The following is a 12,177-nucleotide window of genomic DNA, read 5'->3' as shown; positions in this document are numbered from 1 at the left end:
AAATCTGCAATATTGGATGCATACATTTTACCATTGCAGTGAATGGGCTCTTTTGAGCTTTTCTAGGCAAAATTGTCCAGGGCCCCCATGTAATTAGTCTCGGTACCATGACCAGTTATTAGCAATTTTTCCTGTTAGCTAATTTATATAACTGGTCATGTGATAGATTTGAGCCAATCATCTGCTAAGGATCCATATCATTATTTTGAATTAATTATCATGCAACAGGGCCTAAGGCCGGTATTCTGAAAATTGTGTTATCTTATCAACCCTTTTGCTAGCAAGTATGTCATTGGCTCACATAGTAATTTTTTTCTATTTATTTTTTTTGCTTTGAATTGTTCATTTGTTATGAAGTAACCATAAATACCACTTTTAAATTTATTTTGGTAAACACAGAAAATGTAATTCAAAAGATAACACAATTTTCAGAATACCAGCCTGTGCTTTGAGGTTGTCATGGTTACTGTACAATGTGCAGAAGGTAAACCAAAGTTAGCAGGCTAATGTATATTTAAATTGTTAAATGTAGATTTCCATTTTTTCAAAGGAAATTCCTAAGTAGGCCTATATTTTCCTGGTGCAATTTTCATCCTTATTTGTCTTCAGACGAACATTGATGATCACTAAAAGGCCTATTTAATCACTATCAATATAAACCAAAGGATTTCCTTTCTTTTTTTCCATTGACCCTCATGATTTGGATTATCCTTATCCACACTGTACAAGCCAAATAACCTTCAATTAGCCAACCCCCCTCCCCTTACACACACACACACTCCTCCCATCCAGATTCTAAAATGTTGCAAAATGGATTGATATTGGCAAACTTTTCCTCCTTTCAAAAAATGATACTTTATAATTACAGTAAATACTGTATTAATCTGTTACACAAATGAAAGTAAGCTTGGTCAACCACATTTTTTTTCCATAATTCAAAAGAAAAATCATGTAGAGTAAAATATTAAGTCATTGGTTAATGCCTTAATAACAATGCACATTGCAACATTTCAGGTATAATCAAAATTTGAGAAAAAAAATGGGATCGTCTTATTCTCTTTTACAAAGGTGAACTTCATGAAAATGAACTTAATTTTCTTGAAAATATTTTTAATATGATAAGATTTATTTAAAACAGTATTTTCCGACAATGTGCTGTATATTTTGTCACACAATCGATTTGTATTATATAATAATAATCAATCCACTGAAAGACACTATACCTAAGAAATATGTATGGAATTAAGGCAAGAATAAATATTTCAAATTGACAGTGCTAAAAGGTAGTTTTCTTCAAAGTTTTGAAATGTTTCTTACTTTTATCATTAGGTTTTGGGTCTGAAGATAATCCGAAGTTTGTTCAGTTCTGTTGCTGAAGTGATCATTAGATCAGGTTTATCAATGTGAACATAAATTTCATGAAGTTCACTCTCATTTTCAAAGAGGTGTGTTAAAAATGGGTAGACAGAAGAGAAACAAAGGAAGAAAGAAAGAGAGGAAAAGTGGGTGAGAGGGGGGGGGGGGAGAAAAAGGAGTTAGGGAGGAAGGGAGAGAAAAGGTGAATAGGATTGTGATGAGATCAGTTGACAAGGGCTAATGAAAGAGCCGTGGGTTAAGTTAGATGTGATCGAATTATAGACCAAGATCGAAAGGGTAAGAATAGCTGAAAATGAATTTAAGTGAGAGGAGGTGAAATGAACAGAAGTTTAAATGCAAAATCTGTCAAGAATGAGAAAAGGGATGAGATATGCAATATATGAACCTGAATGTGAAGAGGGTGAAAAATTGAGTTTTTTTTTTCAATTTTGAGGAGGCAGTACAATAAAATTTGAATTGTTAATGATCGATAGAAAATTAATGATTGGTAATTATTCAAGGGAGTTGAGAGGAAAGATATCTTACGTACAGAAATGCGAGGGCAGTGTAATGGGTCGAGAGGGGTTGGAAAGATTTACCGAGAAGGAAATGGTTAAATTGATAAATACAAATTAACAGCGACAAGTACAGAGGAGGAAGTAGAGAGACAGAGGGTTAGGAATACTATTTAAATGAAAATGATGAGCTATATAGAAGTATAAAATGAACATATGATGGGCAATTCCATAAAATGATCAACCTTTTTGTACGCCCGATCCCCATTTTTGTCAAGTCTTACATCACTTCATAAACTGACTAAGTCATGGTCCTTTGAGAATATTACAGACTGTCAAAAGAACAAGAAAATTTCATGAAGGTCCCACATATAGGGGGTCGGACGCACATATTTTATGGAATTGCCCTGATGAGAAATGACAAAGTTTAGTGATGAAAAATCAACAACCAAATATTACATAGTTTAGAGATGAAACTACAAAAAATATGAAAGTATAGATGGGGATAGATAAAAGAGAAAGTGACATTTTTTTATAAAATCGGTACGAGAATAAATACAAGTAGCCAAAAGAAGGTGTAACACGATCATTTACTAATCAATCGTCCTGGGTGTCGTTTCATAAAGCTGTTTGTAAGTTACGCACGATTTTATGAAAGACTGGAACATGTTTTCTGTGGCAAAGTCAGCTAGATAGCCAAATGTCAATGAGCACAAGAAAGGATCACCAGTCATTTGTAACTTAAAAACGGCTTAATGAAACGGTCCCCAGGCAAAAAGCAAAAAAAAACAACAACAACGAATTAAAAGAATTTAGCCCAAATATCACTTGCACAGGAACTTATATTCGTTCGAATAGCAAAGTGCACATCAGAAAATAGGCCTATCATAATTTGTTGGAGATACCAGCAATCGATAAATGAAATAGTTTTACTTCTCGAATTCTATGCATAGTTTTTTTGTAAGTTTTTTTTTTTTGGGGGGGGGGTCAACTTGTAGCTTATCAGGGGATACTTCAAATTTTAATCGTCAAACCCGTTTTCTTACGTTTCCGGCGCCTGCTCAAATAATTGCCGTAACTTGTTTTAGAACTCAATGTTTAACTTTTAGGAATGCTGTAAACTAGGATTATGCCTATAAAAACGCAGTTTAAACTAACAGGGATGCAAAATTATGCGATTTTTTAGAGGAACCAAAGGATCAAAGCAAAGCGACCGAGATGTACAAAACATTGCCCTTTAAAGGAAAATGAAACTTGTATAAAGCTCGCATGAAAACAGAAACATCAAAGAATAAGATCAATCAAAGTTCGAGAACAATATCGGCAAAACAATACGAAATCTATGCGTATTTGAATGTTGAAATCACTTCTTTTATGGAAATCCTCCAGTTAGTGGCAACGCAACCAAGGTTTGTGACGTCATAGTACAAATCTCCCCTTCGCACACTGAAAATATACCCTAAAACATCTGTTTTAGCCCATTTTGTTCATATTTTCTCAGACTGTCGTTGATTCCTTTCTTTGATTTTCTGTTTTCACACAAGCTAACTGATTCACAGGGCGTCATTCTTTCTAAAGACTAGATTTGATGCATTCACCTTCAACTATATGGACTACATGCCAGGCGTAGACCCAGTGGAGTCGGAAGGTAAAACTGCCACAAAAAAGGGGGAATTACCCCAAAATGCCTTCATGACCCCCAGTTTTTTCTTTGTTGTTGGTGTTATTTGTTTATTTTATTAGTATTGTTTTTTTTTTTTTTTTGGGGGGGGGGCCGTTCCTTTCAGTTTATCTTGAGATGAACGCCCATTTGAATGACGGCCTTTTTCGGGGGGGAATATGCGGCTGCATGTAAATTTACGTTACTGCACAGCCCCCCCCCCCCCCAAAAAAAAAAAAAAAAAAAAAAAAAAAAAAATGAATGAATAACAATTAGGAAAAAAAATCAAACGAGCATAATGCTAAAATTTTCATTGAACTCGGATGTAAATTAAGATAGTAATAGCATTTTAAATTTTCGCTTATTTTTCAATGAACAGTTATGCACAATATAAAATAGTCGGTGATGTCACTTGCTCACTATTTTTTACTTTTTATAATAAAAGATATATTTCAAATTTTGCAGATTTGACAAGGGAGTAATCAATCTAAAGTTAAAGGTTGCAACAAAGATAATCCCTCATTTTCAAAGAGGAATCAGGCATTGTATCATATTATAAAGAAGAGAAATTCAGATATTTCATATTTCATCAAATAAAATACAAAATGGTGAATATGCGATGTCATCATTTCCCTCATTTGCCTACTATACTGACCATGCTGTGCATACTGTTTTATGAAATTAAGCAAAATTTTAAAAAGTCGTGACTTTCCTTATTAAGTTTCATCATTATGCTAGTTTGATAATCCTCTTTTCATTCATTTTGGGGGGTTGGGGTTAACTTGACCTTTAACGTCCTCGTGAACTTTCCTGTGATGTAGCGTAAAGGTCGTCGGTCTCGAGCGGGCCGGCGGAAGACCAACTAGATCCTTCATTACTCCTAATCACGATGAGACTGCATCGGGTGAACTTTCAAACCATGGTATCAGTATGGTAGATTTGTCGATCAAAGTCCACCGTCCACATCCTACTCCTCTTGGTAATAGTCAGGGAGCTAAGGAAGACTTTTGGTCAAACGAATGAGATACCAGTATATGAATATTGGAACATTATATTGGAAGCAACCTCAAAATATTTACCAAACTAAACTTCTGACATTGTCTGCTGCATAAGTAATCCGTATCACAGAATTTCTTTTCTAAACACACTCAAATTGATGCTACGATAGAGATGATCATATTACTATTCTATTTTCGATTAAAATCGAGATGGACAAAATCGAACATTCTATAGCAAACAATTACATTTTCTTAATTTTTCTGATTTTTAAAAACTTTTCGTTTATTTTTGTCGTTTTGTTTATACTAAAACTTATACAACGAACTGATGTTTGTAACTCAGAAAAACTACCAACACCAACATACATGGGGACAATCTGTAAAAAAAAAGAAGAGTAATATATTTTCCAATAAAGAGTTTATACGCTCTCATCAGAATATACCCTAAAGTTATTAATACAACATATACAAAATCACCTTGACAGCAAACTATTTTTCTTCAAAATTCGTTTTTAAAATAAAAAAGGCACTCCTTTTGGACAGATGCAGATGCAACTGTCAGAATTTCGGTTTAGTAAATGTTGGGTTCCGCTCCCCATTATGCTACAATATTCGGATAGTGGTATACCTCGTTTGTTTGATCAAGAGCCAATACTGTCTGATCATAAAACCGGGTCTTCTCATGTGGGAAATCTGATTGGCCAGTCAACGATGACGTCAGACCTCACCTCACCGTAAGATTATACCACATGCAGATGCCTTCCAAGCAATATTCTCCTATTCACTTGACGCCGCCATCACCCCCTGATGAAAACTTTTCAAGTTCTTCGCTGACCAGACTGTATGCATGATTGGCGGTTCCACTTCCTATTGTAGCTCAGGATCGAAGGAGTTTACGTCTTGGCCGATGCTTCAGTTGCCTGACATTGCAGCTTTTGTTACTGCCAAGGATTACTTGGCTCGGGCAAATCTACATGTCACTGTCCCTTGAGCTCAATAACAAGTGGCAGATATCACTTCAGGAATGAGATCTGGAGCTATTGTCAAAGGAAAAGTCCACCCCAGCAAACAGTTGATCTGAATAAAAAGAGAAAATCAAACAAATACGCTCGCTGATGATGTCATCACTGCAGACGTAAAATAATAATCACATTTTAAAATTACTCTCATTTTTCTCAAAATAGTTATATGCACAACATGATTATATGCAACTGAGAGTGTTGATGACTCATAATATGATTGATCAAATATTTCAATTTTTGAAGATTTAAATGACAATGGTGAAGCTATTCAATGAATCATAATAGGTTACGACAACGGTGCGGATTGAATTTTACATATTCAGGGAGGAAGACAAAATTTATTTCACGTACGTATAACGAAGAAAGAAATTGATTACAAAAAAAGGCGGAATATGCCTTGTAGATTTTGGTTAAAGTATTAGGTGTAGTATCTTCTATAAGACATCGAAGTAAAATAAAATTCAAACTACAGTGAAATGTTAAGTAAAACTTCAATAAATAATTTTGTGGAAGCAAAGAGATTTAACAATGATGGGCAAAATACAGTTAGTTGCTGGTATATTTAGGGGGAAGAATAAAATCAATAAAAATCCAGTAATTCAGATTGTCAGTTCTGAGGCATCATAATGATGAATTTCTAAATGTCGATTAAAGCATATAGGGTTATACGAGTCAAAATACTTATATAAAAAAAAAAAGAAATGGAAGCATTATTTCAATGATGCTGCAGGGAATTTCATTTTCTAATGTACTTGTGAAATTATAGGTGCCAGGTAAAAATGGCAGAGGTTATAAATAACAGAGGTAAAAGTGGCAGAGGTGAAAAGGACAGGCGTAAAAAGAGCAGATGCAAAATGGCAGAGGTATATAGTGGCAGGGGTAAAACGGGCAGAGGAAAAATGGCAGAGGTTAAAATATAGGGGTGAAAATGGCAATCGAGGTAAAAATGAAAAAGGTTTCTTTTTTTAATGACGGGGTAAAATTGGCAACTAAAGGTGGAAATGGCGGGGGTTTAAAATTGCAGAGGTAGAGAACAAATCGCATTGAACTTTGAGCTACATAATATTTGTTTCTAGCGTGTTTTGTCACAGGGGCTATAGACCCCCCCAAAAAAAAATCATGACAAAGAAAAAAAAGGGAAAAAAATAAAGAAGAGGACATGAAAAAAAGGATGGAATATGATATTATTTTTTTAATAATATGTCCAAACCTATAAAATCAGATTTCGAAATTTTGGCTCACTAGCCGCATTTCAGAAATTTTGCCAAATGGCCCCCTCAATTTTTTTGGGGTGGGGGTTAGGGGCTCATTACGTCCGCTACTATATTTTTGTATAGGTTTGACTAAAGTACACAGAGATTAATTGGTATAATATTGGGAGCAAAAAAATAATTTCACACAAATTCATCTTCTACATGAAAACACATTTACAATTTTGACTTCATTACGTTTGTAGTCGATTATATATTTCATGATAATTTATTCATGCCATACTTACGTCGACAATGGATGAAATGATCCTTTCTAGTCGATAGCACCATGAAAATGTTACTTTTGTAGGTTAAATAGACTCAATTATATGGTTAGGGGTGTCGATCCATTTTTCGGACTGGGAGGGGCAAAAGCCCCCAAAAGTCCCCAATTTTAGGCGCGATAAAACAGAATTTTCACAAATGATCAGTTTATATGTTTGAGAGTATTTTCATGTCAGGTATATACAGTGCTTGTATAGTGCTTTCCAATGCTTTTTAAACGTATATTTGCATTGCATTTAATAACCATTTCTAAGTTGTCAAAATTATTGGAGAATTCAAAATCTCCCCATCCCTCCCCCATCAGGATCGACGCCTCTAAATAACTATTACATTCATAATTTAAATCACAATTAGCTCAACGTGAACTTACTCGACCAAGCCTTTAATAACTTTAAAGAGAGCAACTACATGTATCTCATCGGCGTAAATCCGTGTTGATGGGTGGGGGGGGGGGATGACTGAAATATTTTGTCATTTTTTTTTGCAATCACGTTTTTAGATATGCAATGAATTGTCATTGATATGTCCACAGTGGCGTACAGTGGCGTACCGTGGGTCACGGCATTGGGGGGGGGGGGGGGCACCAGCAAAATATTTGAATCACTGAGTGAGTGCGCGAAGAGCGCTCAGATGCCAGTTATACTGACCTAATAGAGACATTTTAAGGACAATGTCATTAAACGGATATGTATCTCACTGATCAAATAATGCGAGCGCGAAGCGCGAGCTGAATTTTTTTATATTCACACCTAAAAAGGGACATTATAATCAAATTTGTGTAATCATGATAGGTACCTGTCTCGCTAAACAATGCGAGCGCGAAGCGCGAGCTGAAAATGTAGATAATTCAGACCTGAAGTGGAGCATTCTAAGGTTTCTTGGTAGGAATTAACTAACACCATACGTATTTCATTAACCAAATGATGCGAGCGCGAAGCGCGAGCTGAAAATTTTTGATATTCAGATCAGAAGAAGGGACATTTTAAGGACTGATTTTAGGAATTCATGAAGAGCAGACATATCTTACCAATCCACTAATGCGAACGTAATCACGGACAGGAAATTTTTCATATATACGAAGACCTTAACATGGGGCAATCACTCTTTGAGTCATGATAAAAAAAAGCATAGGCCTATGTCACTACATAAAACAATGATAACTCAAGTGCTAGGAAATATATTTGGTTTATATTGAATTGAAAACGGGATGTTTTAGTACAACATGATTATATATCTCGTTAAGCAGACAATGCGAGCACCAGGAACAATGAAGACGTAGGCCCTGGGCAAATTATGTTTCATAAAGTTATGATAAAAATGTTTCTTATGTAATGTAACATAACATAATTATAATATAACATTGTAATGAATAATATTTTCTTCTTTCCCACTACGTTTCTCTTCCTTTCTCCCTCTTTTCTCCTTTACCCCCTTTCCCCGTTTTTTTTTTGGTCAGCCGATGGGGGGGGGGGGATGTGCCCCCCATGCCCCCGTAATTACGCCACTGTATGTCCATATGGCAAATACCCCTCCAATATTATTATCTTTTTTACCCCACGATGGTTTAATGGTTTTATTAGAGATTACATTCAAATTTTTTTAACATTCCATCTTATTCCCTTCCCAAAGACCCCAACATTGATGAATTGGAAGAAACGGGGGTTTCTCTTTAATGTTATAATAAGGACATACGTATTTCGTTTGGAAATGGTGAACTGGTTCTTTATTTGCATTTTATGATTCAATAATATTGTTTCATTTGTTAAGCGGTATTTTAGGAAGAATTTTCACCAATAAAACAATTATCTCTTGTGATTTTTTTTTCATTTCTTTCGTAAAAAGTGGGGGGGGGGGATGTTTGTACAGGCCATCCCCCCTCCTCGAAAAGTGGGGGGATATATCCCCCCGGGATTTACGCCAGTGAATTCTTCATGGTGGTAAATGGACCAATAAAAATCACGGTTTCCCATAGTTACAATAATGGTAAAGTTACAGTAAAACAACTTGGGACTACAGACTCCTGATCAGCAATGTTCCTCTAATAATGAATGCACGATTTCATTTATAATAAGAAACACACTTTCACTGGAAAAATTATCATCTGTATACTTTATTGTCATCTTTCTATCAGGAGAAATATCTTCTGACAGAGGCCGTCATTTCCCTTTGTCTTTTGACGAGATTGTATGTGCAACAAAATATTTTGGTGAAAAGTTATTCTTGTAAGATTTTCCCAAAGACTGCATATAGTAAAGACACACTCATTTCATTTATCTTGACAAACACAAAATTTCATACCCTTATGGCTGCCCTTATGTTTCGATTTTATCGGTACAACTGTATTTTTCCAGTAGATGCGGTATAAAGGTATAAAGGTACTTTGGTGTTGGCAAAGGGCCATTTGCAAACACATTTTTAAAGCCATTTTCAAGACCTTCCAAAAGTTTTTACTCTTGCCTGTTGTTGAGTCAGCATGTATGCAGACTTGCTGTTCTCCGCCAACTTTGTTGGAATGTGGAGTCGCCGAACAACTAGTAGGTTAAAGTGAGGAAATTGAATGATTTTTGTTCTGAAAAAAATGTTAGAATTGTCAGGAAATTACCGTATTTCACTAACCTGGTTTTCACCAAAGTGAACATTCCGTCTTTCCTCTCATCGGCAGTAATTTCGGGAGAAGAAAACCTGTCTTGTATCAAGTTTGAGAACACATATCCACAGTTTAAATTATGTTGTCGTGTGGCGCCTTGGTCGGACATTTAAACCGCCATTGTTGTTACCAAAGGCGGTACCACTTGCATTCCTGTCGGCGGAATACATTCACCCTCACGAGCCCATCAGCTATTCAAATTTCCCGCCATTGTTCGCTAGTTTCGTCCCAGTGCGTTACCATGGGCCTATTATGGGTTAGTCACTCGTCGTTTTATTAAACTGATTTTATAGTGAATGGCTATGTCAATGTCGTTTCAATAAAATTCCATGCAAAGACTACCAAATTAAGTTCAACCAATGTTTATTTTCAATTTCATATTAGCCATACCAAGTGAATATCATTATTTCACACTCGACTCCCTTCTCCTGAAATTCTTCCACACGTATGCATAATGCGTTCATGATATTACACTTTGTCTTATCTGTTTTGATGACTATGGGTTAAAAATATGATAAATTAATATTTTTATATTTACCAAAACTAGACAAAAACCCAATAATATTCTTTAACAGAGTTGCAATTATTGTGGGAGTGAAACTCTGCAACTAGCGCACCATTTTATTCCGTTTTATTTCATGTCCTGACTGTTCTACAGAAGAATCCAGAAGTGAACCCCCCCCCCCTCTCTCTCTCATATGGCGGCAAAAAGGGGAGAAGAGAAAGTTGAAGGTGAAGAAAGGAGACGACCGAGTAAGAAAAAAAAAAGAAACTTAATAAATTGAAGAAAAATGAATAAAAGAAGAAGAGAGGAAAAACATTTAGGCTTAAAATTTTCTGTTAACTGAGTCTTTTTTGAAAACATAAAATTATAAGCGCTTACTATCCAGTTTCAACCTACCCCCCAATACAAAAACACTTCTGCTAACTAGAAAAGTAATGCGATCGGGAAGCACTAGCTGATTGAATAAATAGGCCTATATTTTGACCAGCATCGTTTGATTTCATGAACACCATAAATATATTATATCCCTAAATATATTATATCCCTAAACATATAAATTCCAGCGCGAAACGCAAGGTCAATTTTGTTGATCTGAAAACTGCATAGGCCTTAATGTTAAACACACTTGTTTAATCGTGAAGGACAGTGGCGTAACTACGGGGGGGGGGGGCACGTGCCCCCCCCCCCAATCGGCTGGCAAAAAAAAAAAAAAAAAGGGGGGGAGGAGAAAAAGAAGGAGAAAGAAAGAGAAACGTAGTGGGCAAGAAGAAATTATTGTATTTTTTTTTTTTTTTTTTTTTTTTTGTAAAATCAATTACACGTATACATGACGTTAATTAATTAAAAACAGAAAGGAAGTAGTTTGAAGCGCAAGATTTGCAACGGACCGACCGCCCGACCTCATACTGATTCCTTGTTTGGCAGGGTTCAAAAGAGCTTCCTTGTGGAGCATTTGATTAACATTTTTGTCCAACAAGTCAGATCTGACAACTTTCCTTGATTCTGATTGGTTATGAACCACCGTTACTATGGTAACTGTTGGTTAAAACTGGACTTGTTGGATGTTTTGTCCGACAAGTCCTTTCCTGAAACGCTTCCCGGAATACATGTTTAGGAACCTTTCACTTTAAAAACCTAATAATCACAAAATTCCACAGAAACACACGCAAAAGAAAATGCAGCCAGACTCGATATACATGTACATTACCAAGTGTAAGTATTGTTTTACTTGTTTGAAGCCATATGATTTATATAAATAAAACACACACGTTTACGAATATTGTTCATGAATACCATAGCAATGTATTAAATTTGATTATATAATATAAGTAGATTGTGAAGTTGAGTTACTCAGTATTATTCTAACCTTGGAAGTGTTTTTTTATGTACTCATTTAAAGTGACATGTTCATTACTAAACTTATTCAAAATTGCATCATACATTAAATTTATCATCAAGTACCATATTTAGTGATCATTTATTTTCCCTTTTTTTTTCTAACAAAATAGAGAATGTAGACAAGCAAAACTTCTGCTTGTTTACACTGTGTTTACCAGCACATTTGTTGGTTAGAATTAGAATTATTCAAAATTGTTATTAGTAGTAATACCTTGTATGCATAATTGGAATATTGTATGCATTGTAGATAATCATCAGCGAAATTGAGGACTGTTTGTCCTTAAAACGTTTTTAAAAACTAATTTCATAAAGGTGGATATGAGCAATAACAACATATCTGCAATTGCCAGACCAATAAAGCTTCATTTATATAATTATTACATGTCTAGGCATAAAATGTTGGGAAAAAAATCTTAGTGACCCCACAACTTTCTTGCAACAAATCTTACTTTGATATATATCAAAGAGACAGAACAAAGGCTTTACAGAGCTTGAATTCATGTCAATAAATTATTGGACGGAAGAGCTTTGACAAACTTTT

At 35.2% G+C, this 12,177-nt stretch overlaps 1 long non-coding RNA gene across 1 annotated transcript; it reads right to left on the bottom strand.

Annotated features, from left to right (window-relative positions):
* Positions 1 to 1,105: 1,105 nt before the first annotated feature.
* On the bottom strand, positions 1,106 to 10,004 carry LOC135154783 (uncharacterized). Its single transcript, XR_010294225.1, has 2 exons — positions 9,703 to 10,004; positions 1,106 to 5,606 (listed from the first exon to the last, which is right to left on the bottom strand). It is a non-coding gene; the product is annotated as an uncharacterized LOC135154783 (long non-coding RNA).
* Positions 10,005 to 12,177: the final 2,173 nt, after the last annotated feature.

This window comes from Lytechinus pictus, chromosome 7 (assembly GCF_037042905.1).
Source record: "Lytechinus pictus isolate F3 Inbred chromosome 7, Lp3.0, whole genome shotgun sequence".
Lineage (NCBI taxonomy): Eukaryota > Metazoa > Echinodermata > Echinoidea > Temnopleuroida > Toxopneustidae > Lytechinus > Lytechinus pictus.
Note: the sequence above shows the minus strand (reverse complement) of the source record. Positions and strands in the feature narration are given on the sequence as shown.